Below are 26,840 nucleotides of genomic sequence, written 5' to 3' on the forward strand. Positions count from 1 at the left end.
CTGTGCTGTCAGTCTCTGTCTGCGCTGTCGGTCACTGTCCACAGTGTCTTTGTCTGCACTGTCCGTCTCTGTCCCCACTGTCTGTCTTTGTCCATAGTGTCTTTCTCTATCCGCACTGTTGGTGTCTGTCCGCGTAGTCAGTCTCTGTCCGCACTGTCTGTGTCTGTCTGCAGTGTCGGTCTTTGTCCGCACTGTTTGTCTCTGTCCGCACTGTCGGTCTCTGTCCGCACTATCTGTCTCTGTCCGCACTGTCTGCCTCTGTCCGCACTGTCTGTCCTGGTCCGCACTTTCAGTCTCTGTTAGTCTCTGTCCGCACTGTTAGTCTCCGTCCGCACTGTTAGTCTCCGTCCGCACTGTCAGTCTCTGTCCGCACTGTCTGTCTCTGTCCACACTGTTTGTCTCTATCCGCAATGTTAGTCTCAGTCCATACCATTCTGTCTCTGTCCGCACTGTCAGTCTCAGTCCAGACTGTCTATCTCTGTCCGCACTGTCTGTCTCTGTCCGCACTGTCAGTCTCTGCCCACACTGTCAATCTCTGTCCACACTGTCAGTCTCTGTTCACACTGTCAATCACTGTCTGCACTGTCAATCATTGTCCGCATCTCAGTTCACACTGTCAATCTCTGCTCACACTGTCAATTTCTGTCCACACTGTCAATTTCTGTCCACATTATCAATCTCTGTCTTTTCTCTCAATCTCTGTCCGCACTGTCAGTCTCTGTCCGCGATGTGAGTCTCTGTCCGCACTGTCAGTCTATGTCTGCACTCTCAGTGTATGTCTGCACTGTCTGTCTCTCACCGCACTGTCAGTCTCTGTCCGCACTGTCAGTCTCTGTCCGCACTGTCAGTCTCTGTCCGCACTGTCAGTCTCTGTCCGCACTGTTCGTCTCTGTCCGCACTGTTAGTCTCTGTCCGCACTGTTAGTCTCTGTCCGCACTGTTAGTCTCTGTCCGCACTCTTAGTCTCTGTCCGCACTGTCAGTCTAGTCTGCACTGTCAGTCTATGTCCGCACTGTCAATCTCTGTCCCCACTGTGAGTCCCTGATGGCACTGTCAGTCTCTGTCCGCACTGTTAGTCTCTGTCTGCACTGTCAGTCTCTGTCTGCACTGTTAGTCTCTGTCCATGCTCTTCAGTCTCTGTCCGCGTTGTCAGTCTCAGTCCAGACTGTCTGTCTCTGTCCGCACTGTCTGTCTCTGTCCGCACTGTCTGTCTCTTTCCGCACTGTCAGTCTCTGTGCCCACTGCCAGTCTATGTCCGCACTGTCAGTCTCTGTCTGCACTGTCTGTCTCTGTCCGCAATGTTCGTCTCTGTCTCCACTGTCAGTCTCTGTCCGCACTGTCAATCCCTGTCCGCACTGTCAATCCCTGTCCGCACTGTCAATCCCTGTCCGCACTGTCAATCCCTGTCCGCACTGTCAATCCCTGTCCGCACTGTCAATCCCTGTCCGCACTGTCAATCTCTGTCCGCACTGTCAATCCCTGTCCGCACTGTCAATCCCTTTCCTCACTGTCAATCCCTGTCCGCACTGTCAATCCCCCGCTGCACTGTCAATCCCTCGCTGCACTGAAAATCCCAGTCCGCACTCTCAAACCCTGTCCGCAGTGTCAATCACTGTCTGCATTGTCAGTCCCTTTCTGCACTGTCGGTCTCTGTCCGCACTGTCAGTCTCTGTCCGCACTGTCAGTCTCTGTCCGCACTGTCAGTCTCTGTTCCCACTGTCAGTCTCTGTCCGCACTGTTAGTCTCTGTCCGCACTGTTAGTCTCTGTCCGCACTGTTCGTCTCTGTCCGCATTGTTAGTCTCTGTCCGCACTGTCAGTCCAGTCTGCACTGTCAGTCTATGTCCGCACTGTCAATCTCTGTCACCACTGTGAGTCCCTGATGGCACTGTCAGTCTCTGTCCGCACTGTTAGTCTCTGTCCGCACTGTTTGTCTCTGTCCGCACTGTCAGTCTCTGTCTGCACTGTTAGTCTCTGTCCATGCTCTTCAGTCTCTGTCCGTGTTGTCAGTCTCAGTCCAGACTGTCTGTCTCTGTCCGCACTGTCTGTCTCTGTCCGCACTGTCTGTCTCTTTCCGCACTGTCAGTCTCTGTGCCCACTGCCAGTCTATGTCCGCACTGTCAGTCTCTGTCTGCACTGTCTGTCTCTGTCCGCAATGTTCGTCTCTGTCTCCACTGTCAGTCTCTGTCCGCACTTTCAATCCCTGTCTGCACTGTCAATCCCTGTCCGCACTGTCAATCCCTGTCCGCAGTGTCAATCACTGTCTGCATTGTCAGTCCCTTTCTGCACTGTCGGTCTCTGTCCGCACTGTCAGTCTCTGTCCGCACTGTCAGTCTCTGTCCGCACTGTCAGTCTCTGTCCGCACTGTTAGTCTCTGTCCGCACTGTTAGTCTCTGTCCGCACTGTTAGTCTCTGTCCGCATTGTTAGTCTCTGTCCGCACTGTCAGTCTAGTCTGCACTGTCAGTCTATGTCCGCACTGTCAATCTCTGTCCCCACTGTGAGTCCCTGATGGCACTGTCAGTCTCTGTCCGCACTGTTAGTCTCTGTCCGCACTGTTAGTCTCTGTCCGCACTGTCAGTCTCTGTCCGCACTGTTAGTCTCTGTCCGCATTTTTAGTCTCTGTCCGCACTGTCAGTCGAGTCTGCACTGTCAGTCTATGTCCGCACTGTCAATCTCTGTCCCCACTGTGAGTCCCTGATGGCACTGTCAGTCTCTGTCCGCACTGTTAGTCTCTGTCCGCACTGTTTGTCTCTGTCCGCACTGTCAGTCTCTGTCTGCACTGTTAGTCTCCGTCCGCACTGTCTGTCCCTGTCCGCACTGTCTGTCTCTGTCCGCACTGTTTGTCTCTGTCCGCACTGTTAGTCTCAGTCCATACCATTCAGTCTCTGTCCGCGTTGTCAGTCTCAGTCCAGACTGTCTGTCTCTGTCCGCACTGTCTGTCTCTGTCCGCACTGTCTGTCTCTTTCCGCACTGTCAGTCTCTGGGCCCACTGCCAGTCTATGTCCGCACTGTCAGTCTCTGTCTGCACTGTCTGTCTCTGTCCGCAATGTTCGTCTCTGTCTCCACTGTCAGTCTCTGTCCGCACTTTCAATCCCTGTCTGCACTGTCAATCCCTGTCCGCACTGTCAATCCCTCGCTGCACTGAAAATCCCAGTCCGCACTCTCAATCACTGTACGCAGTGTCAATCACTGTCTGCATTGTCAGTCCATTTCTGCACTGTCGATCTCTGTCCGCACAGTCTGTCTGTGTCCGCACTGTCAATCCCTGTCCGCACTGTCAATCCCTATCGGCACTGTCAATCCCTGTCCGCACTGAAAATCCCAGTCCGCACTCTCAAACCCTGTCCGCAGTGTCAATCACTGTCTGCATTGTCAGTCCCTTTCTGCACTGTCGATCTCTGTCAACACAGTCTGTCTGTGTCCGCACTGTCAATCCCTGTCCGCACTGTCAATCCCTATCGGCACTGTCAATCCCTCGCTGCACTGAAAATCCCAGTCCGCACTGTCAATCCCTGTCCGCACTGTCAGTCTCTGTCCACACTGTCAGTCTCTGTCTGCACTGTCAGTCTCTGTCTGCAATGTTCGTCTCCTTCCACACTGTCAGTCTCTTTCCGCACTGTCAGTCTCTGTCTCCACTGTCAGTCTCTGTCCGCACTGTCAATCCCTGTCCGCACTGTCAATCCCTGTCCGCACTATCAATCCCTGTCCGCACTGTCAATCCCTGTCCGCACTGTCAATCCCTGTCCGCACTGTCAATCCCTGTCCGCACTGTCAATCCCTGTCCGCACTGTCAATCCCTGTCCGCACTGTCAATCCCTTTCCTCACTGTCAATCCCTGTCCGCACTGTCAATCCCTTTCCTCACTGTCAATCCCTGTCCGCACTGTCAATCCCTTTCCTCACTGTCAATCCCTGTCCGCACTGTCAATCCCTTTCCTCACTGTCAATCCCTGTCCGCCCTCTCAAACCCTGTCCGCAGTGTCAATCACTGTCTGCATTGGCCGTCCCTTTCTGCACTGTCGGTCTCTGTCCGCACTGTCTGTCTGTGTCCGCACTGCCAGTCCCTGTCCCCACTGTCTGTCTCTGTCCACACTGTCAGTCTCTGTTCACACTGTCAATCACTGTCTGCACTGTCAATCTTTGTCCGCTCTGTCAATCTCAGTTCACACTGTCAATTTCTGTCCACACTGTCAATTTCTGTCCACACTTTCAATCTCTGTATTTCCTCTCAATCTCTGTCCGCACTGACAAACTCTGTTCACACTGTCAATCTCTGTCCACACTGTCAATCAATGTCCACCCTGGCAAACTCTGTCCACACTGCCTGTCTCTGTCCGCACTGTTAGTCTCTGTCCACACTGTTAGTCTCTGTCCGCACTGTTAGTCTCTGTCCGCACTGTTAGTCTCCGTCCGCACTGTCTGTCCCTGTCTGCACTGTCTGTCTCTGTCCGCACTGTTTGTCTCTGTCCGCACTGTTAGTCTCAGTCCATACCATTCTGCCTCTGTCCGCGTTGTCAGTCTCTGTCCACACTGTCAATCTCTGTCCACACTGTCAGTCTCTGTTCACACTGTCAATCTCTGCTCACTCTGTCAATTTCTGTCCACACTGTCAATATCTGTCCACACTATCAATCTCTGTCTTTACTCTCAATCTCTGTCCGCACTGACAAACTCTGTTCACACTGTCAATCTCTGTCCACACTGTCAATCAATGTCCGCCCTGGCAAACTCTGTCCACACTTCCAGTCTCTGTCCGCACTGTCAGTCTCTGTCCGCACTGTCAGTCTCTGTCCGCACTGTTAGTCTCTGTCCGCACTGTTAGTCTCTGTCCGCACTGTTAGTCTCTGTCCGCATTGTTAGTCTCTGTCCGCACTGTCAGTCTAGTCTGCACTGTCAGTCTATGTCCGCACTGTCAATCTCTGTCCCCACTGTGAGTCCCTGATGGCACTGTCAGTCTCTGTCCGCACTGTCTGTCTCTGTCCGCACTGTCTGTCTCTTTCCGCACTGTCAGTCTCTGTGCCCGCTGCCAGTCTATGTCCGCACTGTCAGTCTCTGTCTGCACTGTCTGTCTCTGTCCGCAATGTTCGTCTCTGTCTCCACTGTCAGTCTCTGTCCGCACTTTCAAACCCTGTCCGCACTGTCAATCCTTGTCCGCACTGTCAATCCCTGTCCGCACTGTCAATCCCTGTCCGCACTGTCAATCCCTTTCCTCACTGTCAATCCCTGTCCGCACTGTCAATCCCTCGCTGCACTGTCAATCCCTCGCTGCACTGAAAATCCCAGTCCGCACTCTCAAACCCTGTCCGCAGTGTCAATCACTGTCTGCATTGGCCGTCCCTTTCTGCACTGTCGGTCTCTGTCCGCACTGTCTGTCTGTGTCCGCACTGTCACTCCCTGTCCGCACTGTCAGTCTCTGTCCACACTGTCAGTCTCTGTCTGCACTGTCAGTCTCTGTCCGCAATGTTCGTCTCCTTCCGCACTGTCAGTCTCTGTCTCCACTGTCAGTCTCTGTCTCCACTGTCAGTCTCTGTCCGCACTGTCTATCCCTGTCCGCACTGTCAATCCCTGTCCGCACTGTCAATCCCTGTCCGCACTGTCAATCCTTGTCCGCACTGTCAATCCCTGTCCGCACTGTCAATCCCTGTCCGCACTGTCAATCCCTTTCCTCACTGTCAATCCCTGTCCACACTGTCAATCCCTGTCCGCACTGTCAATCCCTCGCTGCACTGAAAATCCCAGTCCGCACTCTCAAACCCTGTCCGCAGTGTCAATCACTGTCTGCATTGTCAGTCCATTTCTGCACTGTCGGTCTCTGTCCGCACTGTCTGTCTGTGTCCGCACTGTCAATCCCTGTCCGCACTGTCAATCCCTGTCCGCACTGTCAATCCCTGCCCACACTGTCAATCCCTGTCCGCACTGTCAGTCTCTGTCCACACTGTCAGTCTCTGTCTGCACTGTCAGTCTCTGTCCGCAATGTTCGTCTCCTTCCACACTGTCAGTCTCTTTCCGCACTGTCAGTCTCTGTCTCCACTGTCAGTCTCTCTCCGCACTGTCAATCCCTGTCCGCACTGTCAATCCCTGTCCGCACTGTCAATCCCTGTCCGCACTGTCAATCCCTGTCCGCACTGTCAATCCCTGTCCGCACTGTCAGTCTCTGTCCACACTGTCTGTCTGTGTCCGCACTGCCAGTCCCTGTCCCCACTGTCTGTCTCTGTCCACACTGTCAGTCTCTGTCCACACTGTCAGTCTCTGTCCACACTGTCAATGCCTGTCCACACTGTCAGTCTCTGTTCACACTGTCAATCACTGTCTGCACTGTCAATCTTTGTCCGCACTGTCAATCTCAGTTCACACTGTCAATCTCTGTCCACACTGACAAACTCTGTTCACACTGTCAATCTCTGTCCACAATGTCAATCAATGTCCGCCCTGGCAAACTCTGTCCACACTGCCAGTCTCTGTCCGCACTGTCAGTCTCTGTCCGCACTGTCAGTCTCTGTCCGCACTGTCAGTCTCTGTCCGCACTGACAAACTCTGTTCACACTGTCAATCTCTGTCCACACTGTCAGTCTCTGTCCGCAATGTTCGTCTCCTTCCACACTGTCAATCTCTGTCCGTACTGTTAGTCTCTGTCTGCACTGTCAGTCTCTGTCCGCACTGTCAATCTCTGTCTGCGTTTTCAGTCTCTGCACAAACTGTAAGTCTCTGGCCGCACTGTCAGTCTCTGGCCGCGCTGCCACTCGATGTCCGCACTGAAAGTCTCTGTCTGCACTGTCAGTCTCTGTCAGCAATGTTAGTCTATGTCTGCACTGTCAGTCTAGTCTGCACTGTCAATCTATGTCCGCACTGTCAATCTCTGTCCCCACTGTGAGTCCCTGACGGCACTGTCAGTCTCTGTCCGCACTGTTTGTCTCTGTCCGCACTGTTTGTCTCTGTCCGCACTGTTTGTCTCTGTCCGCACTGTTAGTCTCTGTCCGCACTGTTAGTCTCTGTCCGCACTGTTAGTCTCTGTCTGCACTGTTAGTCTCTGTCCACACTCTCAATCTCTGTCCACACTATCAGTCTCTGTCCGCACTGCCAGTCCCTGTCCCCACTGTCTGTCTCTGTCCACACTGTCAGTCTCTGTCCACACTGTCAATCCCTCGCTGCACTGAAAATCCCAGTCCGCACTCTCAAACCCTGTCCGCAGTGTCAATCACTGTCTGCATTGGCCGTCCCTTTCTGCACTGTCGGTCTCTGTCCGCACTGTCTGTCTGTGTCCGCACTGCCAGTCCCTGTCCCCACTGTCTGTCTCTGTCCACACTGTCAGTCTCTGTCCACACTGTCAATCACTGTCTGCACTGTCAATCTTTGTCCGCACTGTCAATCTCAGTTCACACTGTCAATTTCTGTCCACACAGTCAATTTCTGTCCACACTTTCAATCTCTGTCTTTACTCTCAATCTCTGTCCGCACTGACAAACTCTGTCCACACTGTCAATCTCTGTCCACACTGTCAGTCTCTGTCCGCAATGTTCGACTCCTTCCACACTGTCAATCTTTGTCCGTACTGTTAGTCTCTGTCTGCACTGTAAGTCTCTGGCCGCACTGTCAGTCTCTGGCCGCACTGCCAGTCGATGTCCGCACTGAAAGTCTCTGTCTGCACTGTCAGTCTCTGTCAGCAATGTTAGTCTATGTCTGCACTGTCAGTCTAGTCTGCACTGTCAATCTATGTCCGCACTGTCAATCTCTGTCCCCACTGTGAGTCCCTGACGGCACTGTCAGTCTCTGTCCGCACTGTTTGTCTCTGTCCGCACTGTTTGTCTCTGTCCGCACTGTTAGTCTCTGTCCGCACTGTTAGTCTCTGTCCGCACAGTTAGTCTCTGTCTGCACTGTTAGTCTCTGTCCACACTCTCAATCTCTGTCCACACTATCAGTCTCTGTCCGCACTGCCAGTCCCTGTCCCCACTGTCTGTCTCTGTCCACACTGTCAGTCTCTGTCCACACTGTCAATCTCTGTCCACACTGTCAATGCCTGTCCGCACTGTCAGTCTCTGTACACACTGTTAGTCTCTGTCCGCACTGTTAGTCTCTGTCCGCACTGTTAGTCTCTGTCCGCACTGTTAGTCTCTGTCCGCACTGTTAGTCTCCGTCCGCACTGTTAGTCTCCGTCCGCACTGTCTGTCTCTGTCCGCACTGTCTGTCTCTGTCCGCACTGTTTGTCTCTGCCCACACTGTCAATCTCTGTCCACACTGTCAGTCTCTGTTCACACTGTCAATCACTGTCTGCACTGTCAATCATTGTCCGCACTGTCAATCTCAGTTCACACTGTCAATCTCTGCTCACACTGTCAATTTCTGTCCACACTGTCAATTTCTGTCCACATTATCAATCTCTGTCTTTTCTCTCAATCTCTGTCCGCACTGTCAGTCTCTGTCCGCACTGTCAGTCTCTGTCCGCGATGTGAGTCTCTGTCCGCACTGTCAGTCTATGTCTGCAGTGTCAGTGTATGTCTGCACTGTCTGTCTCTCACCGCACTGTCAGTCTCTGTCCGCACTGTCAGTCTCTGTCCGCACTGTCAGTCTCTGTCCGCACTGTCAGTCTCTGTCCGCACTGTTAGTCTCTGTCCGCACTGTTAGTCTCTGTCCGCACTGTTAGTCTCTGTCCATGCTCTTCAGTCTCTGTCCGCGTTGTCAGTCTCAGTCCAGACTGTCTGTCTCTGTCCGCACTGTCTGTCTCTGTCCACACTGTCTGTCTCTGTCCGCACTGTCTGTCTCTTTCCGCACTGTCAGTCTCTGTGCCCACTGCCAGTCTATGTCCGCACTGTCAGTCTCTGTCTGCACTGTCTGTCTCTGTCCACAATGTTCGTCTCTGTCTCCACTGTCAGTCTCTGTCCGCACTGTCAATCCCTGTCCGCACTGTCAATCCCTGTCCGCACTGTCAATCCCTGTCCGCACTGTCAATCCCTCTCCGCACTGTCAATCCCTGTCCGCACTGTCAATCCCTGTCCGCACTGTCAATCCCTTTCCTCACTGTCAATCCCTGTCCGCACTGTCAATCCCCCGCTGCATTGTCAATCCCTGTCCGCACTGTCAATCCCTTTCCTCACTGTCAATCCCTGTCCGCACTGTCAATCCCCCGCTGCATTGTCAATCCCTGTCCGCACTGTCAATACCTTTCCTCACTGTCAATCCCTGTCCGCACTGTCAATCCCTCGCTGCACTGAAAATCCCAGTCCGCACTCTCAAACCCTGTCCGCAGTGTCAATCACTGTCTGCATTGGCCGTCCCTTTCTGCACTGTCGGTCTCTGTCCGCACTGTCTGTCTGTGTCCGCACTGTCAATCCCTTTCTGCACTGTCGGTCTCTGTCCGCACTGTCAGTCTCTGTCCGCACTGTCAGTCTCTGTCCGCACTGTCAGTCTCTGTCCGCACTGTCAGTCTCTGTCCGCACTGTCAGTCTCTGTCCGCACTGTCAGTCTCTGTCCGCACTGTTAGTCTCTGTCCGCACTGTTAGTCTCTGTCCGCATTGTTAGTCTCTGTCCGCACTGTCAGTCTAGTCTGCACTGTCAGTCTATGTCCGCACTGTCAATCTCTGTCCCCACTGTGAGTCCCTGATGGCACTGTCAGTCTCTGTCCGCACTGTTAGTCTCTGTCCGCACTGTTTGTCTCTGTCCGCACTGTCAGTCTCTGTCTGCACTGTTCGTCTCTGTCCATGCTCTTCAGTCTCTGTCCGCGTTGTCAGTCTCAGTCCAGACTGTCTGTCTCTGTCCGCACTGTCTGTCTCTGTCCGCACTGTCTGTCTCTTTCCGCACTGTCAGTCTCTGTGCCCACTGCCAGTCTATGTCCGCACTGTCAGTCTCTGTCTGCACTGTCTGTCTCTGTCCGCAATGTTCGTCTCTGTCTCCACTGTCAGTCTCTGTCCGCACTTTCAATCCCTGTCCGCACTGTCAATCCCTGTCCGCACTGTCAATCCCTGTCCGCACTGTCAATCCCTGTCCGCACTGTCAATCCCTGTCTGTACTGTCAATCCCTTTCCTCACTGTCAATCCCTTTCCTCACTGTCAATCCCTGTCCACACTGTCAATCCCTGTCCGCACTGTCAATCCCTTTCCTCACTGTCAATCCCTGTCCACACTGTCAATCCCTGGCTGCACTGAAAATCCCAGTCCGCACTCTCAAACCCTGTCCGCAGTGTCAATCACTGTCTGCATTGTCAGTCCATTTCTGCACTGTCGGTCTCTGTCCGCACTGTCTGTCTGTGTCCGCACTGTCAATCCCTGTCCGCACTGTCAATCCCTGTCCGCACTGTCAATCCCTGCCCACACTGTCAATCCCTGTCCGCACTGTCAGTCTCTGTCCACACTGTCAGTCTCTGTCTGCACTGTCAGTCTCTGTCCGCAATGTTCGTCTCAGTCCAGACTGTCTGTCTCTGTCCGCACTGTCTGTCTCTGTCCGCACTGTCTGTCTCTTTCCGCACTGTCAGTCTCTGTGCCCACTGCCAGTCTATGTCCGCACTGTCAGTCTCTGTCTGCACTGTCTGTCTCTGTCCGCAATGTTCGTCTCTGTCTCCACTGTCAGTCTCTGTCCGCACTTTCAATCCCTGTCCGCACTGTCAATCCCTGTCTGTACTGTCAATCCCTTTCCTCACTGTCAATCCCTTTCCTCACTGTCAATCCCTGTCCACACTGTCAATCCCTGTCCGCACTGTCAATCCCTTTCCTCACTGTCAATCCCTGTCCACACTGTCAATCCCTGGCTGCACTGAAAATCCCAGTCCGCACTCTCAAACCCTGTCCGCAGTGTCAATCACTGTCTGCATTGTCAGTCCATTTCTGCACTGTCGGTCTCTGTCCGCACTGTCTGTCTGTGTCCGCACTGTCAATCCCTGTCCGCACTGTCAATCCCTGTCCGCACTGTCAATCCCTGCCCACACTGTCAATCCCTGTCCGCACTGTCAGTCTCTGTCCACACTGTCAGTCTCTGTCTGCACTGTCAGTCTCTGTCCGCAATGTTCGTCTCAGTCCAGACTGTCTGTCTCTGTCCGCACTGTCTGTCTCTGTCCGCACTGTCTGTCTCTTTCCGCACTGTCAGTCTCTGTGCCCACTGCCAGTCTATGTCCGCACTGTCAGTCTCTGTCTGCACTGTCTGTCTCTGTCCGCAATGTTCGTCTCTGTCTCCACTGTCAGTCTCTGTCCGCACTTTCAATCCCTGTCCGCACTGTCAATCCCTGTCCGCACTGTCAATCCCTGTCCGCACTGTCAATCCCTGTCCGCACTGTCAATCCCTGTCCGCACTTTCAATCCCTTTCCTCACTGTCAATCCCTGTCCACACTGTCAATCCCTGTCCGCACTGTCAATCCCTCGCTGCACTGAAAATCCCAGTCCGCACTCTCAAACCCTGTCCGCAGTGTCAATCACTGTCTGCATTGTCAGTCCATTTCTGCACTGTCGGTCTCTGTCCGCACTGTCTGTCTGTGTCCGCACTGTCAATCCCTGTCCGCACTGTCAATCCCTGTCCGCACTGTCAATCCCTGCCCACACTGTCAATCCCTGTCCGCACTGTCAGTCTCTGTCCACACTGTCAGTCTCTGTCTGCACTGTCAGTCTCTGTCCGCAATGTTCGTCTCCTTCCACACTGTCAGTCTCTGTCCGCACTGTCAATCCCTGTCCGCACTGTCAATCCCTGTCCGCACTGTCAATCCCTGTCCGCACTGTCAATCCCTGTCCGCACTGTCAATCCCTGTCCGCACTGTCAATCCCTGTCCGCACTGTCAATCCCTGTCTGCACTGTCAATCCCTGTCCGCACTGTCAATCCCTGTCCGCACTGTCAGTCTCTGTCCACACTGTCTGTCTGTGTCCGCACTGCCAGTCCCTGTCCCCACTGTCTGTCTCTGTCCACACTGTCAGTCTCTGTCCACACTGTCAGTCTCTGTCCACACTGTCAATGCCTGTCCACACTGTCAGTCTCTGTTCACACTGTCAATCACTGTCTGCACTGTCAATCTTTGTCCGCACTGTCAATCTCAGTTCACACTGTCAATCTCTGTCCACACTGACAAACTCTGTTCACACTGTCAATCTCTGTCCACACTGTCAATCAATGTCCGCCCTGGCAAACTCTGTCCACACTGCCAGTCTCTGTCCGCACTGTCAGTCTCTGTCCGCACTGTCAGTCTCTGTCCGCACTGTCAGTCTCTGTCCGCACTGACAAACTCTGTTCACACTGTCAATCTCTGTCCACACTGTCAGTCTCTGTCCGCAATGTTCGTCTCCTTCCACACTGTCAATCTCTGTCCGTACTGTTAGTCTCTGTCTGCACTGTCAGTCTCTGTCCGCACTGTCAATCTCTGTCTGCGTTTTTAGTCTCTGCACAAACTGTAAGTCTCTGGCCGCACTGTCAGTCTCTGGCCGCGCTGCCACTCGATGTCCGCACTGAAAGTCTCTGTCTGCACTGTCAGTCTCTGTCAGCAATGTTAGTCTATGTCTGCACTGTCAGTCTAGTCTGCACTGTCAATCTATGTCCGCACTGTCAATCTCTGTCCCCACTGTGAGTCCCTGACGGCACTGTCAGTCTCTGTCCGCACTGTTTGTCTCTGTCCGCACTGTTTGTCACTGTCCGCACTGTTAGTCTCTGTCCGCACTGTTAGTCTCTGTCCGCACTGTTAGTCTCTGTCTGCACTGTTAGTCTCTGTCCACACTCTCAATCTCTGTCCACACTATCAGTCTCTGTCCGCACTGCCAGTCCCTGTCCCCACTGTCTGTCTCTGTCCACACTGTCAGTCTCTGTCCACACTGTCAGTCTCTGTCCACACTGTCAGTCTCTGTCCACACTGTCAATGCCTGTCCACACTGTCAGTCTCTGTTCACACTGTCAATCACTGTCTGCACTGTCAATCTTTGTCCGCACTGTCAATCTCAGTTCACACTGTCAATTTCTGTCCACACTTTCAATCTCTGTCTTTACTCTCAATCTCTGTCCGCACTGACAAACTCTGTCCACACTGTCAATCTCTGTCCACACTGTCAGTCTCTGTCCGCAATGTTCGACTCCTTCCACACTGTCAATCTTTGTCCGTACTGTTAGTCTCTGTCTGCACTGTAAGTCTCTGGCCGCACTGCCAGTCTATGTCCGCACTGAAAGTCTCTGTCTGCACTGTCAGTCTCTGTCAGCAATGTTAGTCTATGTCTGCACTGTCAGTCTAGTCTGCACTGTCAATCTATGTCCGCACTGTCAATCTCTGTCCACACTGTGAGTCCCTGACGGCACTGTCAGTCTCTGTCCGCACTGTTTGTCTCTGTCCGCACTGTTTGTCTCTGTCCGCACTGTTAGTCTCTGTCCGCACTGTTAGTCTCTGTCCGCACTGTTAGTCTCTGTCCGCACTGTTAGTCTCCGTCCGCACTGTTAGTCTCCGTCCGCACTGTCTGTCTCTGTCCGCACTGTCTGTCTCTGTCCGCACTGTTTGTCTCTGCCCACACTGTCAATCTCTGTCCACACTGTCAGTCTCTGTTCACACTGTCAATCACTGTCTGCACTGTCAATCATTGTCCGCACTGTCAATCTCAGTTCACACTGTCAATCTCTGCTCACACTGTCAATTTCTGTCCACACTGTCAATTTCTGTCCACATTATCAATCTCTGTCTTTTCTCTCAATCTCTGTCCGCACTGTCAGTCTCTGTCCGCACTGTCAGTCTCTGTCCGCGATGTGAGTCTCTGTCCGCACTGTCAGTCTATGTCTGCAGTGTCAGTGTATGACTGCACTGTCTGTCTCTCACCGCACTGTCAGTCTCTGTCCGCACTGTCAGTCTCTGTCCGCACTGTCAGTCTCTGTCCACACTGTCAATGCCTGTCCACACTGTCAGTCTCTGTTCACACTGTCAATCACTGTCTGCACTGTCAATCTTTGTCCGCACTGTCAATCTCAGTTCACACTGTCAATCTCTGTCCACACTGACAAACTCTGTTCACACTGTCAATCTCTGTCCACACTGTCAATCAATGTCCGCCCTGGCAAACTCTGTCCACACTGCCAGTCTCTGTCCGCACTGTCAGTCTCTGTCCGCACTGTCAGTCTCTGTCCGCACTGTCAGTCTCTGTCCGCACTGACAAACTCTGTTCACACTGTCAATCTCTGTCCACACTGTCAGTCTCTGTCCGCAATGTTCGTCTCCTTCCACACTGTCAATCTCTGTCCGTACTGTTAGTCTCTGTCTGCACTGTCAGTCTCTGTCCGCACTGTCAATCTCTGTCTGCGTTTTTAGTCTCTGCACAAACTGTAAGTCTCTGGCCGCACTGTCAGTCTCTGGCCGCGCTGCCACTCGATGTCCGCACTGAAAGTCTCTGTCTGCACTGTCAGTCTCTGTCAGCAATGTTAGTCTATGTCTGCACTGTCAGTCTAGTCTGCACTGTCAATCTATGTCCGCACTGTCAATCTCTGTCCCCACTGTGAGTCCCTGACGGCACTGTCAGTCTCTGTCCGCACTGTTTGTCTCTGTCCGCACTGTTTGTCTCTGTCCGCACTGTTAGTCTCTGTCCGCACTGTTAGTCTCTGTCCGCACTGTTAGTCTCTGTCTGCACTGTTAGTCTCTGTCCACACTCTCAATCTCTGTCCACACTATCAGTCTCTGTCCGCACTGCCAGTCCCTGTCCCCACTGTCTGTCTCTGTCCACACTGTCAGTCTCTGTCCACACTGTCAATGCCTGTCCACACTGTCAGTCTCTGTTCACACTGTCAATCACTGTCTGCACTGTCAATCTTTGTCCGCACTGTCAATCTCAGTTCACACTGTCAATTTCTGTCCACACTTTCAATCTCTGTCTTTACTCTCAATCTCTGTCCGCACTGACAAACTCTGTCCACACTGTCAATCTCTGTCCACACTGTCAGTCTCTGTCCGCAATGTTCGACTCCTTCCACACTGTCAATCTTTGTCCGTACTGTTAGTCTCTGTCTGCACTGTAAGTCTCTGGCCGCACTGCCAGTCTATGTCCGCACTGAAAGTCTCTGTCTGCACTGTCAGTCTCTGTCAGCAATGTTAGTCTATGTCTGCACTGTCAGTCTAGTCTGCACTGTCAATCTATGTCCGCACTGTCAATCTCTGTCCACACTGTGAGTCCCTGACGGCACTGTCAGTCTCTGTCCGCACTGTTTGTCTCTGTCCGCACTGTTTGTCTCTGTCCGCACTGTTAGTCTCTGTCCGCACTGTTAGTCTCTGTCTGCACTGTTAGTCTCTGTCCACACTCTCAATCTCTGTCCACACTATCAGTCTCTGTCTGCACTGCCAGTCCCTGTCCCCACTGTCTGTCTCTGTCCACACTGTCAGTCTCTGTCCACACTGTCAATCTCTGTCCACACTGTCAATGCCTGTCCGCACTGTCAGTCTCTGTACACACTGTTAGTCTCTGTCCGCACTGTTAGTCTCTGTCCGCACTGTTAGTCTCTGTCCGCACTGTTAGTCTCTGTCCGCACTGTTAGTCTCTGTCCGCACTGTTAGTCTCCGTCCGCACTGTTAGTCTCCGTCCGCACTGTCTGTCTCTGTCCGCACTGTCTGTCTCTGTCCGCACTGTTTGTCTCTGCCCACACTGTCAATCTCTGTCCACACTGTCAGTCTCTGTTCACACTGTCAATCACTGTCTGCACTGTCAATCATTGTCCGCACTGTCAATCTCAGTTCACACTGTCAATCTCTGCTCACACTGTCAATTTCTGTCCACACTGTCAATTTCTGTCCACATTATCAATCTCTGTCTTTTCTCTCAATCTCTGTCCGCACTGTCAGTCTCTGTCCGCACTGTCAGTCTCTGTCCGCGATGTGAGTCTCTGTCCGCACTGTCAGTCTATGTCTGCAGTGTCAGTGTATGACTGCACTGTCTGTCTCTCACCGCACTGTCAGTCTCTGTCCGCACTGTCAGTCTCTGTCCGCACTGTCAGTCTCTGTCCACACTGTCAATGCCTGTCCACACTGTCAGTCTCTGTTCACACTGTCAATCACTGTCTGCACTGTCAATCTTTGTCCGCACTGTCAATCTCAGTTCACACTGTCAATCTCTGTCCACACTGACAAACTCTGTTCACACTGTCAATCTCTGTCCACACTGTCAATCAATGTCCGCCCTGGCAAACTCTGTCCACACTGCCAGTCTCTGTCCGCACTGTCAGTCTCTGTCCGCACTGTCAGTCTCTGTCCGCACTGTCAGTCTCTGTCCGCACTGTCAGTCTCTGTCCGCACTGACAAACTCTGTTCACACTGTCAATCTCTGTCCACACTGTCAGTCTCTGTCCGCAATGTTCGTCTCCTTCCACACTGTCAATCTCTGTCCGTACTGTTAGTCTCTGTCTGCACTGTCAGTCTCTGTCCGCACTGTCAATCTCTGTCTGCGTTTTTAGTCTCTGCACAAACTGTAAGTCTCTGGCCGCACTGTCAGTCTCTGGCCGCGCTGCCACTCGATGTCCGCACTGAAAGTCTCTGTCTGCACTGTCAGTCTCTGTCAGCAATGTTAGTCTATGTCTGCACTGTCAGTCTAGTCTGCACTGTCAATCTATGTCCGCACTGTCAATCTCTGTCCCCACTGTGAGTCCCTGACGGCACTGTCAGTCTCTGTCCGCACTGTTTGTCTCTGTCCGCACTGTTTGTCTCTGTCCGCACTGTTAGTCTCTGTCCGCACTGTTAGTCTCTGTCCGCACTGTTAGTCTCTGTCTGCACTGTTAGTCTCTGTCCACACTCTCAATCTCTGTCCACACTATCAGTCTCTGTCCGCACTGCCAGTCCCTGTCCCCACTGTCTGTCTCTGTCCACACTGTCAGTCTCTGTCCACACTGTCAATGCCTGTCCACACTGTCAGTCTCTGTTCACACTGTCAATCACTGTCTGCACTGTCAATCTTTGTCCGCACTGTCAATCTCAGTTCACACTGTCAATTTCTGTCCACACTTTCAATCTCTGTCTTTACTCTCAATCTCTGTCCGCACTGACAAACTCTGTCCACACTGTCAATCTCTGTCCACACTGTCAGTCTCTGTCCGCAATGTTCGACTCCTTCCACACTGTCAATCTTTGTCCGTACTGTTAGTCTCTGTCTGCACTGTAAGTCTCTGGCCGCACTGTCAGTCTCTGGCCGCACTGCCAGTCTATGTCCGCACTGAAAGTCTCTGTCTGCACTGTCAGTCTCTGTCAGCAATGTTAGTCTATGTCTGCACTGTCAGTCTAGTCTGCACTGTCAATCTATGTCCGCACTGTCAATCTCTGTCCACACTGTGAGTCCCTGACGGCACTGTCAGTCTCTGTCCGCACTGTTTGTCTCTGTCCGCACTGTTTGTCTCTGTCCGCACTGTTAGTCTCTGTCCGCACTGTTAGTCTCTGTCTGCACTGTTAGTCTCTGTCCACACTCTCAATCTCTGTCCACACTATCAGTCTCTGTCTGCACTGCCAGTCCCTGTCCCCACTGTCTGTCTCTGTCCACACTGTCAGTCTCTGTCCACACTGTCAATCTCTGTCCACACTGTCAATGCCTGTCCGCACTGTCAGTCTCTGTACACACTGTTAGTCTTTGTCCGCACTGTTAGTCTCTGTCCGCACTGTTAGTCTCTGTCCGCACTGTTAGTCTCTGTCCGCACTGTTAGTCTCTGTCCGCACTGTTAGTCTCTGTCCGCACTGTTAGTCTCTGTCCATGCTCTTCAGTCTCAGTCCGCGTTGTCAGTCTCAGTCCAGACTGTCTGTCTCTGTCCGCACTGTCAGTCTCTGTCCGCACTGTCAATCTCTGTCCCCACTGTGAGTCCCTGATGGCACTGTCAGTCTCTGTCCGCACTGTTAGTCTCTGTCCGCACTGTCAGTCTCTGTCTGCACTGTTAGTCTCTGTCCATGCTCTTCAGTCTCTGTCCGTGTTGTCAGTCTCAGTCCAGACTGTCTGTCTCTGTCCGCACTGTCTGTCTCTGTCCGCACTGTCTGTCTCTGTCCGCACTGTCTGTCTCTTTCCGCACTCTCAGTCTCTGTGCCCACTGCCAGTCTATGTCCGCACTGTCAGTCTCTGTCTGCACTGTCTGTCTCTGTCCACAATGTTCGTCTCTGTCTCCACTGTCAGTCTCTGTCCGCACTGTCAATCCCTGTCCGCACTGTCAATCCCTGTCCGCACTGTCAATCCCTGTCCGCACTGTCAATCCCTGTCCGCACTGTCAATCCCTGTCCGCACTGTCAATCCCTGTCCGCACTGTCAATCCCTTTCCTCACTGTCAATCCCTGTCCGCACTGTCAATCCCCCGCTGCATTGTCAATCCCTGTCCGCACTGTCAATCCCTTTCCTCACTGTCAATCCCTGTCCGCACTGTCAATCCCCCGCTGCACTGTCAATCCCTCGCTGCACTGAAAATCCCAGTCCGCACTCTCAAACCCTGTCCGCAGTGTCAATCACTGTCTGCATTGGCCGTCCCTTTCTGCACTGTCGGTCTCTGTCCGCACTGTCTGTCTGTGTCCGCACTGCCAGTCCCTGTCCCCACTGTCTGTCTCTGTCCACACTGTCAGTCTCTGTCCACACTGTCAATCACTGTCTGCACTGTCAATCCCTGTCCGCACTGTCAATCCCTGTCCGCACTGTCAATCCCTGTCCGCACTGTCAATCCCTGTCCGCACTGTCAATCCCTGTCCGCACTGTCAGTCTCTGTCCACACTGTCTGTCTGTGTCCGCACTGCCAGTCCCTTTCCCCACTGTCTGTCTCTGTCCACACTGTCAGTCTCTGTCCACACTGTCAGTCTCTGTCCGCACTGTCAGTCTCTGTCCACACTGTCAGTCTCTGTCCACACTGTCAATGCCTGTCCACACTGTCAGTCTCTGTTCACACTGTCAATCACTGTCTGCACTGTCAATCTTTGTCTGCACTGTCAATCTCAGTTCAGTAAGAAGTTTAACAACACCAGGTTAAAGCAATCTCAGTTCACACTGTCAATCTCTGTCCACACTGACAAACTCTGTTCACACTGTCAATCTCTGTCCACACTGTCAATCAATGTCCGCCCTGGCAAACTCTGTCCACACTGCCAGTCTCTGTCCGCACTGTCAGTCTCTGTCCGCACTGTCAGTCTCTGTCCGCACTGTCAGTCTCTGTCCGCACTGTCAGTCTCTGTCCGCACTGACAAACTCTGTTCACACTGTCAATCTCTGTCCACACTGTCAGTCTCTGTCCGCAATGTTCGTCTCCTTCCACACTGTCAATCTCTGTCCGTACTGTTAGTCTCTGTCTGCACTGTCAGTCTCTGTCCGCACTGTCAATCTCTGTCTGCGTTTTCAGTCTCTGCACAAACTGTAAGTCTCTGGCCGCACTGTCAGCCTCTGGCCGCGCTGCCACTCGATGTCCGCACTGAAAGTCTCTGTCTGCACTGTCAGTCTCTGTCAGCAATGTTAGTCTATGTCTGCACTGTCAGTCTAGTCTGCACTGTCAATCTATGTCCGCACTGTCAATCTCTGTCCCCACTGTGAGTCCCTGACGGCACTGTCAGTCTCTGTCCGCACTGTTTGTCTCTGTCCGCACTGTTTGTCTCTGTCCGCACTGTTAGTCTCTGTCCGCACTGTTAGTCTCTGTCCGCACTGTTAGTCTCTGTCTGCACTGTTAGTCTCTGTCCACACTCTCAATCTCTGTCCACACTATCAGTCTCTGTCCGCACTGCCAGTCCCTGTCCCCACTGTCTGTCTCTGTCCACACTGTCAGTCTCTGTCCACACTGTCAATCCCTGTCTGCACTGTCAATCCCTCGCTGCACTGAAAATCCCAGTCCGCACTCTCAAACCCTGTCCGCAGTGTCAATCACTGTCTGCATTGGCCGTCCCTTTCTGCACTGTCGGTCTCTGTCCGCACTGTCTGTCTGTGTCCGCACTGCCAGTCCCTGTCCCCACTGTCTGTCTCTGTCCACACTGTCAGTCTCTGTCCACACTGTCAATGCCTGTCCACACTGTCAGTCTCTGTTCACACTGTCAATCACTGTCTGCACTGTCAATCTTTGTCCGCACTGTCAATCTCAGTTCACACTGTCAATTTCTGTCCACACTGTCAATTTCTGTCCACACTTTCAATCTGTCTTTACTCTCAATCTCTGTCCGCACTGACAAACTCTGTCCACACTGTCAATCTCTGTCCACACTGTCAGTCTCTGTCCGCAATGTTCGACTCCTTCCACACTGTCAATCTTTGTCCGTACTGTTAGTCTCTGTCTGCACTGTAAGTCTCTGGCCGCACTGTCAGTCTCTGGCCGCACTGCCAGTCTATGTCCGCACTGAAAGTCTCTGTCTGCACTGTCAGTCTCTGTCAGCAATGTTAGTCTATGTCTGCACTGTCAGTCTAGTCTGCACTGTCAATCTATGTCCGCACTGTCAATCTCTGTCCCCACTGTGAGTCCCTGACGGCACTGTCAGTCTCTGTCCGCACTGTTTGTCTCTGTCCGCACTGTTTGTCTCTGTCCGCACTGTTAGTCTCTGTCCGCACTGTTAGTCTCTGTCCGCACTGTTAGTCTCTGTCCGCACTGTTAGTCCCTGTCCGCACTGTTAGTCTCTGTCTGCACTGTCAGTCTCTGTCCACACTCTCAATCTCTGTCCACACTATCAGTCTCTGTCCGCACTGCCAGTCCCAGTCCCCACTGTCTGTCTCTGTCCACACTGTCAGTCTCTGTCCACACTGTCAGTCTCTGTCCACACTGTCAGTCTCTGTCCACACTGTCAATCTCTGTCCACACTGTCAATGCCTGTCCACACTGTCAGTCTCGGTTCACACTGTCAATCACTGTCTGCACTGTCAATCTTTGTCCGCACTGTCAATCTCAGTTCACACTGTCAATTTCTGTCCACGCTGTCAATTTCTGTCCACACTATCAATCTCTGTCTTTACTCTCAATCTCTGTCCGCACTGACAAACTCTGTTCACACTGTCAATCTCTGTCCACACTGTCAATCAATGTCTGCCCTGGCAAACTCTGTCCACACTGCCAGTCTCTGTCCACACTGTCAGTCTCTGTCCACACTGTCAGTCTCTCTCCGCACTGTCAGTCTCTGTCCACACTGTTAGTCTCTGTCCGCACTGTTAGTCTCTGTCCGCACTGTTAGTCTCTGTCCGCACTGTTAGTCTCTGTCCGCACTGTTAGTCTCCGTCCGCACTGTCTGTCTCTGTCCGCACTGTCTGTCTCTGTCCGCACTGTTTGTCTCTATCCGCACTGTTAGTCTCAGTCCATACCATTCTGTCTCTGTCCGCACTGTCAGTCTCAGTCCAGACTGTCTGTCTCTGTCCGCACTGTCTGTCTCTGTCCGCACTGTCAGTCTCTGTCCGCACTGTCAGTCTCTGTCCACACTGTCAATCTCTGTCCACACTGTCAGTCTCTGTTCACACTGTCAATCACTGTCTGCACTGTCAATCATTGTCCGCACTGTCAATCTCAGTTCACACTGTCAATCTCTGCTCACACTGTCAATTTCTGTCCACCCTGTCAATTTCTGTCCACATTATCAATCTCTGTCTTTTCTCTCAATCTCTGTCCGCACTGTCAGTCTCTGTCCGCACTGTCAGTCTCTGTCCGCGATGTGAGTCTCTGTCCGCACTGTCAGTCTATGTCTGCACTGTCAGTGTATGTCTGCACTGTCTGTCTCTCACCGCACTGTCAGTCTCTGTCCGCACTGTCAGACTATGTCCGCACTATCAGTCTCTGTCCGCACTGTTAGTCTCTGTCCGCACTGTTAGTCTCTGTCCGCACTGTTAGTCTCTGTCCGCACTGTTAGTCTCTGTCCGCACTGTTAGTCTCTGTCCGCACTGTCAATCTCTGTCCCCACTGTGAGTCCCTGATGGCACTGTCTGTCTCTGTCCGCACTGTTAGTCTCTGTCCGCACTGTCAGTCTCTGTCTGCACTGTTAGTCTCTGTCCATGCTCTTCAGTCTCTGTCCGCATTGTCAGTCTCAGTCCAGACTGTCTGTCTCTGTCCGCACTGTCTGTCTCTGTCCGCACTGTCTGTCTCTTTCCGCACTGTCAGTCTCTGTGCCCACTGCCTGTCTATGTCCGCACTGTCAGTCTCTGTCTGCACTGTCTGTCTCTGTCCACAATGTTCGTCTCTGTGTCCACTGTCAGTCTCTGTCCGCACTGTCAATCCCTGTCCGCACTGTCAATCCCTGTCCGCACTGTCAATCCCTGTCCGCACTGTCAATCCCTGTCCGCACTGTCAATCCCTGTCCGCACTGTCAATCCCTGTCCGCACTGTCAATCCCTGTCCGCACTGTCAATCCCTGTCCGCACTGTCAATCCCTGTCCGCACTGTCAATCCCTGTCCGCACTGTCAATCCCTGTCCGCACTGTCAATCCCTGTCCGCACTGTCAATCCCTGTCCGCACTGTCAATCCCTGTCCGCACTGTCAATCTCTGTCCGCACTGTCAGTCTCTGTCCGCACTGTCAGTCTCTGTCCGCACTGAAATTCTCTGTCTGCACTGTCAGTCTCTGTCCGCACTGTCCGTCTCTGTCTCCACTGTCAGTCTCTGTCTGCACTGTCAATCCCTGTCCGCACTGTCAATCCCTGTCTGCACTGTCAGTCTCTGTCCGCATTGTTCGTCTCTGTCTCCACTGTCAGTCACTGTCCGCACTGTCAGTCTCTGTCTGCACTGTCAATCCCTGTCCGCACTGTCAATCTCTGTCTGCACTGTCAATCTCTGTCCGCAATGTTAGTCTATGTTTGCACTGTCAGTGTAGTCTGCACTGTCAGTCAATGTCTGCACTGTCAGTCTGTGTCTGCACTGTCTGTCTCTGTCCGCACTGTCAGTCTCTGTCCGCACTGTTAGTCTCTGACCGCACTGTTTGTCTCTGTCCGCACTGTCTGTCTCTGTCCGCACTGTCAGTCTCTGTCCTCACTGTCAGTTTCTGTTCTCACTGTCAGTCTCTGTCCGCACTGTTCGTCTCTGTCCGCACTGTTAGTCTCTGTCCGCACTGTTAGTCTCTGTCCATGCTCTTCAGTCTCTGTCCGCGTTGTCAGTCTCAGTCCAGACTGTCTGTCTCTGTCCGCACTGTCTGTCTCTTTCCTCACTGTCAGTCTCTGTGCCCACTGCCAGTCTATGTCCGCACTGTCAGTCTCTGTCTGCACTGTCTGTCTCTGTCCACAATGTTCGTCTCTGTCTCCACTGTCAGTCTCTGTCCGCACTGTCAATCCCTGTCGGCACTGTCAATCCCTGTCCGCACTGTCAATCCCTGTCCGCACTGTCAATCCCTGTCCGCACTGTCAATCACTGTCCGCACTGTCAATCCCTGTCCGCACTGTCCATCCCTTTCCTCACTGTCAATCCCTGTCCGCACTGTCAATACCTATCGGCACTGTCAATCCCTGTCCGCACTGTCAATCCCTGTCCGCACTGTCAATCCCTTTCCTCACTGTCAATCCCTGTCCGCACTGTCAATCCCTATCGGCACTGTCAATCCCTGGCTGCACTGAAAATCCCAGTCCGCACTTTCAAACCCTGTCCGCAGTGTCAATCACTGTCTGCATTGGCCGTCCCTTTCTGCACTGTCGGTCTCTGTCCGCACTGTCTGTCTGTGTCCGCACTGTCAATCCCTGTCCGCACTGTCAGTCTCTGTCCACACTGTCAGTCTCTGTCTGCACTGTCAGTCTCTGTCCGCACTGTCAGTCTCTGTCTGCGTTTTCAGTCTCAGCACAAACTGTCAGTCTCTGTCCGCACTGTCAGTTTCTGTCCACACTGTCAGTCTCTGTCCGTACTGTTAGTCTCTGTCTGCACTGTCAGTCTCTGTCCGCACTGTTAGTCTCTGTCCGCACTGTTAGTCTCCGTCCGCACTGTTAGTCTCCGTCCGCACTGTCTGTCTCTGTCCGCACTGTCTGTCTCTGTCCGCACTGTTTGTCTCTGCCCACACTGTCAATCTCTGTCCACACTGTCAGTCTCTGTTCACACTGTCAATCACTGTCTGCACTGTCAATCATTGTCCGCACTGTCAATCTCAGTTCACACTGTCAATCTCTGCTCACACTGTCAATTTCTGTCCACACTGTCAATTTCTGTCCACATTATCAATCTCTGTCTTTTCTCTCAATCTCTGTCCGCACTGTCAGTCTCTGTCCGCACTGTCAGTCTCTGTCCGCGATGTGAGTCTCTGTCCGCACTGTCAGTCTATGTCTGCAGTGTCAGTGTATGACTGCACTGTCTGTCTCTCACCGCACTGTCAGTCTCTGTCCGCACTGTCAGTCTCTGTCCGCACTGTCAGTCTCTGTCCGCACTGTCAGTCTCTGTCCGCACTGTCAGTCTCTGTCCACACTGTCAATGCCTGTCCACACTGTCAGTCTCTGTTCACACTGTCAATCACTGTCTGCACTGTCAATCTTTGTCCGCACTGTCAATCTCAGTTCACACTGTCAATCTCTGTCCACACTGACAAACTCTGTTCACACTGTCAATCTCTGTCCACACTGTCAATCAATGTCCGCCCTGGCAAACTCTGTCCACACTGCCAGTCTCTGTCCGCACTGTCAGTCTCTGTCCGCACTGTCAGTCTCTGTCCGCACTGTCAGTCTCTGTCCGCACTGTCAGTCTCTGTCCGCACTGACAAACTCTGTTCACACTGTCAATCTCTGTCCACACTGTCAGTCTCTGTCCGCAATGTTCGTCTCCTTCCACACTGTCAATCTCTGTCCGTACTGTTAGTCTCTGTCTGCACTGTCAGTCTCTGTCCGCACTGTCAATCTCTGTCTGCGTTTTTAGTCTCTGCACAAACTGTAAGTCTCTGGCCGCACTGTCAGTCTCTGGCCGCGCTGCCACTCGATGTCCGCACTGAAAGTCTCTGTCTGCACTGTCAGTCTCTGTCAGCAATGTTAGTCTATGTCTGCACTGTCAGTCTAGTCTGCACTGTCAATCTATGTCCGCACTGTCAATCTCTGTCCCCACTGTGAGTCCCTGACGGCACTGTCAGTCTCTGTCCGCACTGTTTGTCTCTGTCCGCACTGTTAGTCTCTGTCCGCACTGTTAGTCTCTGTCCGCACTGTTAGTCTCTGTCCGCACTGTTAGTCTCCGTCCGCACTGTCTGTCTCTGTCCGCACTGTCTGTCTCTGTCCGCACTGTTTGTCTCTATCCGCACTGTTAGTCTCAGTCCATACCATTCTGTCTCTGTCCGCACTGTCAGTCTCAGTCCAGACTGTCTGTCTCTGTCCGCACTGTCTGTCTCTGTCCGCACTGTCAGTCTCTGTCCGCACTGTCAGTCTCTGTCCACACTGTCAATCTCTGTCCACACTGTCAGTCTCTGTTCACACTGTCAATCACTGTCTGCACTGTCAATCATTGTCCGCACTGTCAATCTCAGTTCACACTGTCAATCTCTGCTCACACTGTCAATTTCTGTCCACCCTGTCAATTTCTGTCCACATTATCAATCTCTGTCTTTTCTCTCAATCTCTGTCCGCACTGTCAGTCTCTGTCCGCACTGTCAGTCTCTGTCCGCGATGTGAGTCTCTGTCCGCACTGTCAGTCTATGTCTGCACTGTCAGTGTATGTCTGCACTGTCTGTCTCTCACCGCACTGTCAGTCTCTGTCCGCACTGTCAGACTATGTCCGCACTATCAGTCTCTGTCCGCACTGTTAGTCTCTGTCCGCACTGTTAGTCTCTGTCCGCACTGTTAGTCTCTGTCCGCACTGTTAGTCTCTGTCCGCACTGTTAGTCTCTGTCCGCACTGTCAATCTCTGTCCCCACTGTGAGTCCCTGATGGCACTGTCTGTCTCTGTCCGCACTGTTAGTCTCTGTCCGCACTGTCAGTCTCTGTCTGCACTGTTAGTCTCTGTCCATGCTCTTCAGTCTCTGTCCGCGTTGTCAGTCTCAGTCCAGACTGTCTGTCTCTGTCCGCACTGTCTGTCTCTGTCCGCACTGTCTGTCTCTTTCCGCACTGTCAGTCTCTGTGCCCACTGCCTGTCTATGTCCGCACTGTCAGTCTCTGTCTGCACTGTCTGTCTCTGTCCACAATGTTCGTCTCTGTGTCCACTGTCAGTCTCTGTCCGCACTGTCAATCCCTGTCCGCACTGTCAATCCCTGTCCGCACTGTCAATCCCTGTCCGCACTGTCAATCCCTGTCCGCACTGTCAATCCCTGTCCGCACTGTCAATCCCTGTCCGCACTGTCAATCCCTGTCCGCACTGTCAATCCCTGTCCGCACTGTCAATCCCTGTCCGCACTGTCAATCCCTGTCTGCACTGTCAATCTCTGTCCGCACTGTCAGTCTCTGTCCGCACTGTCAGTCTATGTCCGCACTGAAATTCTCTGTCTGCACTGTCAGTCTCTGTCCGCACTGTTCGTCTCTGTCTCCACTGTCAGTCTCTGTCTGCACTGTCAATCCCTGTCCGCACTGTCAATCCCTGTCTGCACTGTCAGTCTCTGTCCGCATTGTTCGTCTCTGTCTCCACTGTCAGTCACTGTCCGCACTGTCAGTCTCTGTCTGCACTGTCAATCCCTGTCCGCACTGTCAATCCCTGTCTGCACTGTCAATCTCTGTCCGCAATGTTAGTCTATGTTTGCACTGTCAGTGTAGTCTGCACTGTCAGTCAATGTCTGCACTGTCAGTCTATGTCTGCACTGTCTGTCTCTGTCCGCACTGTCAGTCTCTGTCCGCACTGTTAGTCTCTGACCGCACTGTTTGTCTCTGTCCGCACTGTCTGTCTCTGTCCGCACTGTCAGTCTCTGTCCTCACTGTCAGTTTCTGTTCTAACTGTCAGTCTCTGTCCGCACTGTTCGTCTCTGTCCGCACTGTTAGTCTCTGTCCGCACTGTTAGTCTCTGTCCATGCTCTTCAGTCTCTGTCCGCGTTGTCAGTCTCAGTCCAGACTGTCTGTCTCTGTCCGCACTGTCTGTCTCTTTCCTCACTGTCAGTCT

Source organism: Mustelus asterias, chromosome 9 (assembly GCF_964213995.1).
Source record: "Mustelus asterias chromosome 9, sMusAst1.hap1.1, whole genome shotgun sequence".
NCBI classification, from domain to species: Eukaryota; Metazoa; Chordata; class Chondrichthyes; order Carcharhiniformes; family Triakidae; genus Mustelus; species Mustelus asterias.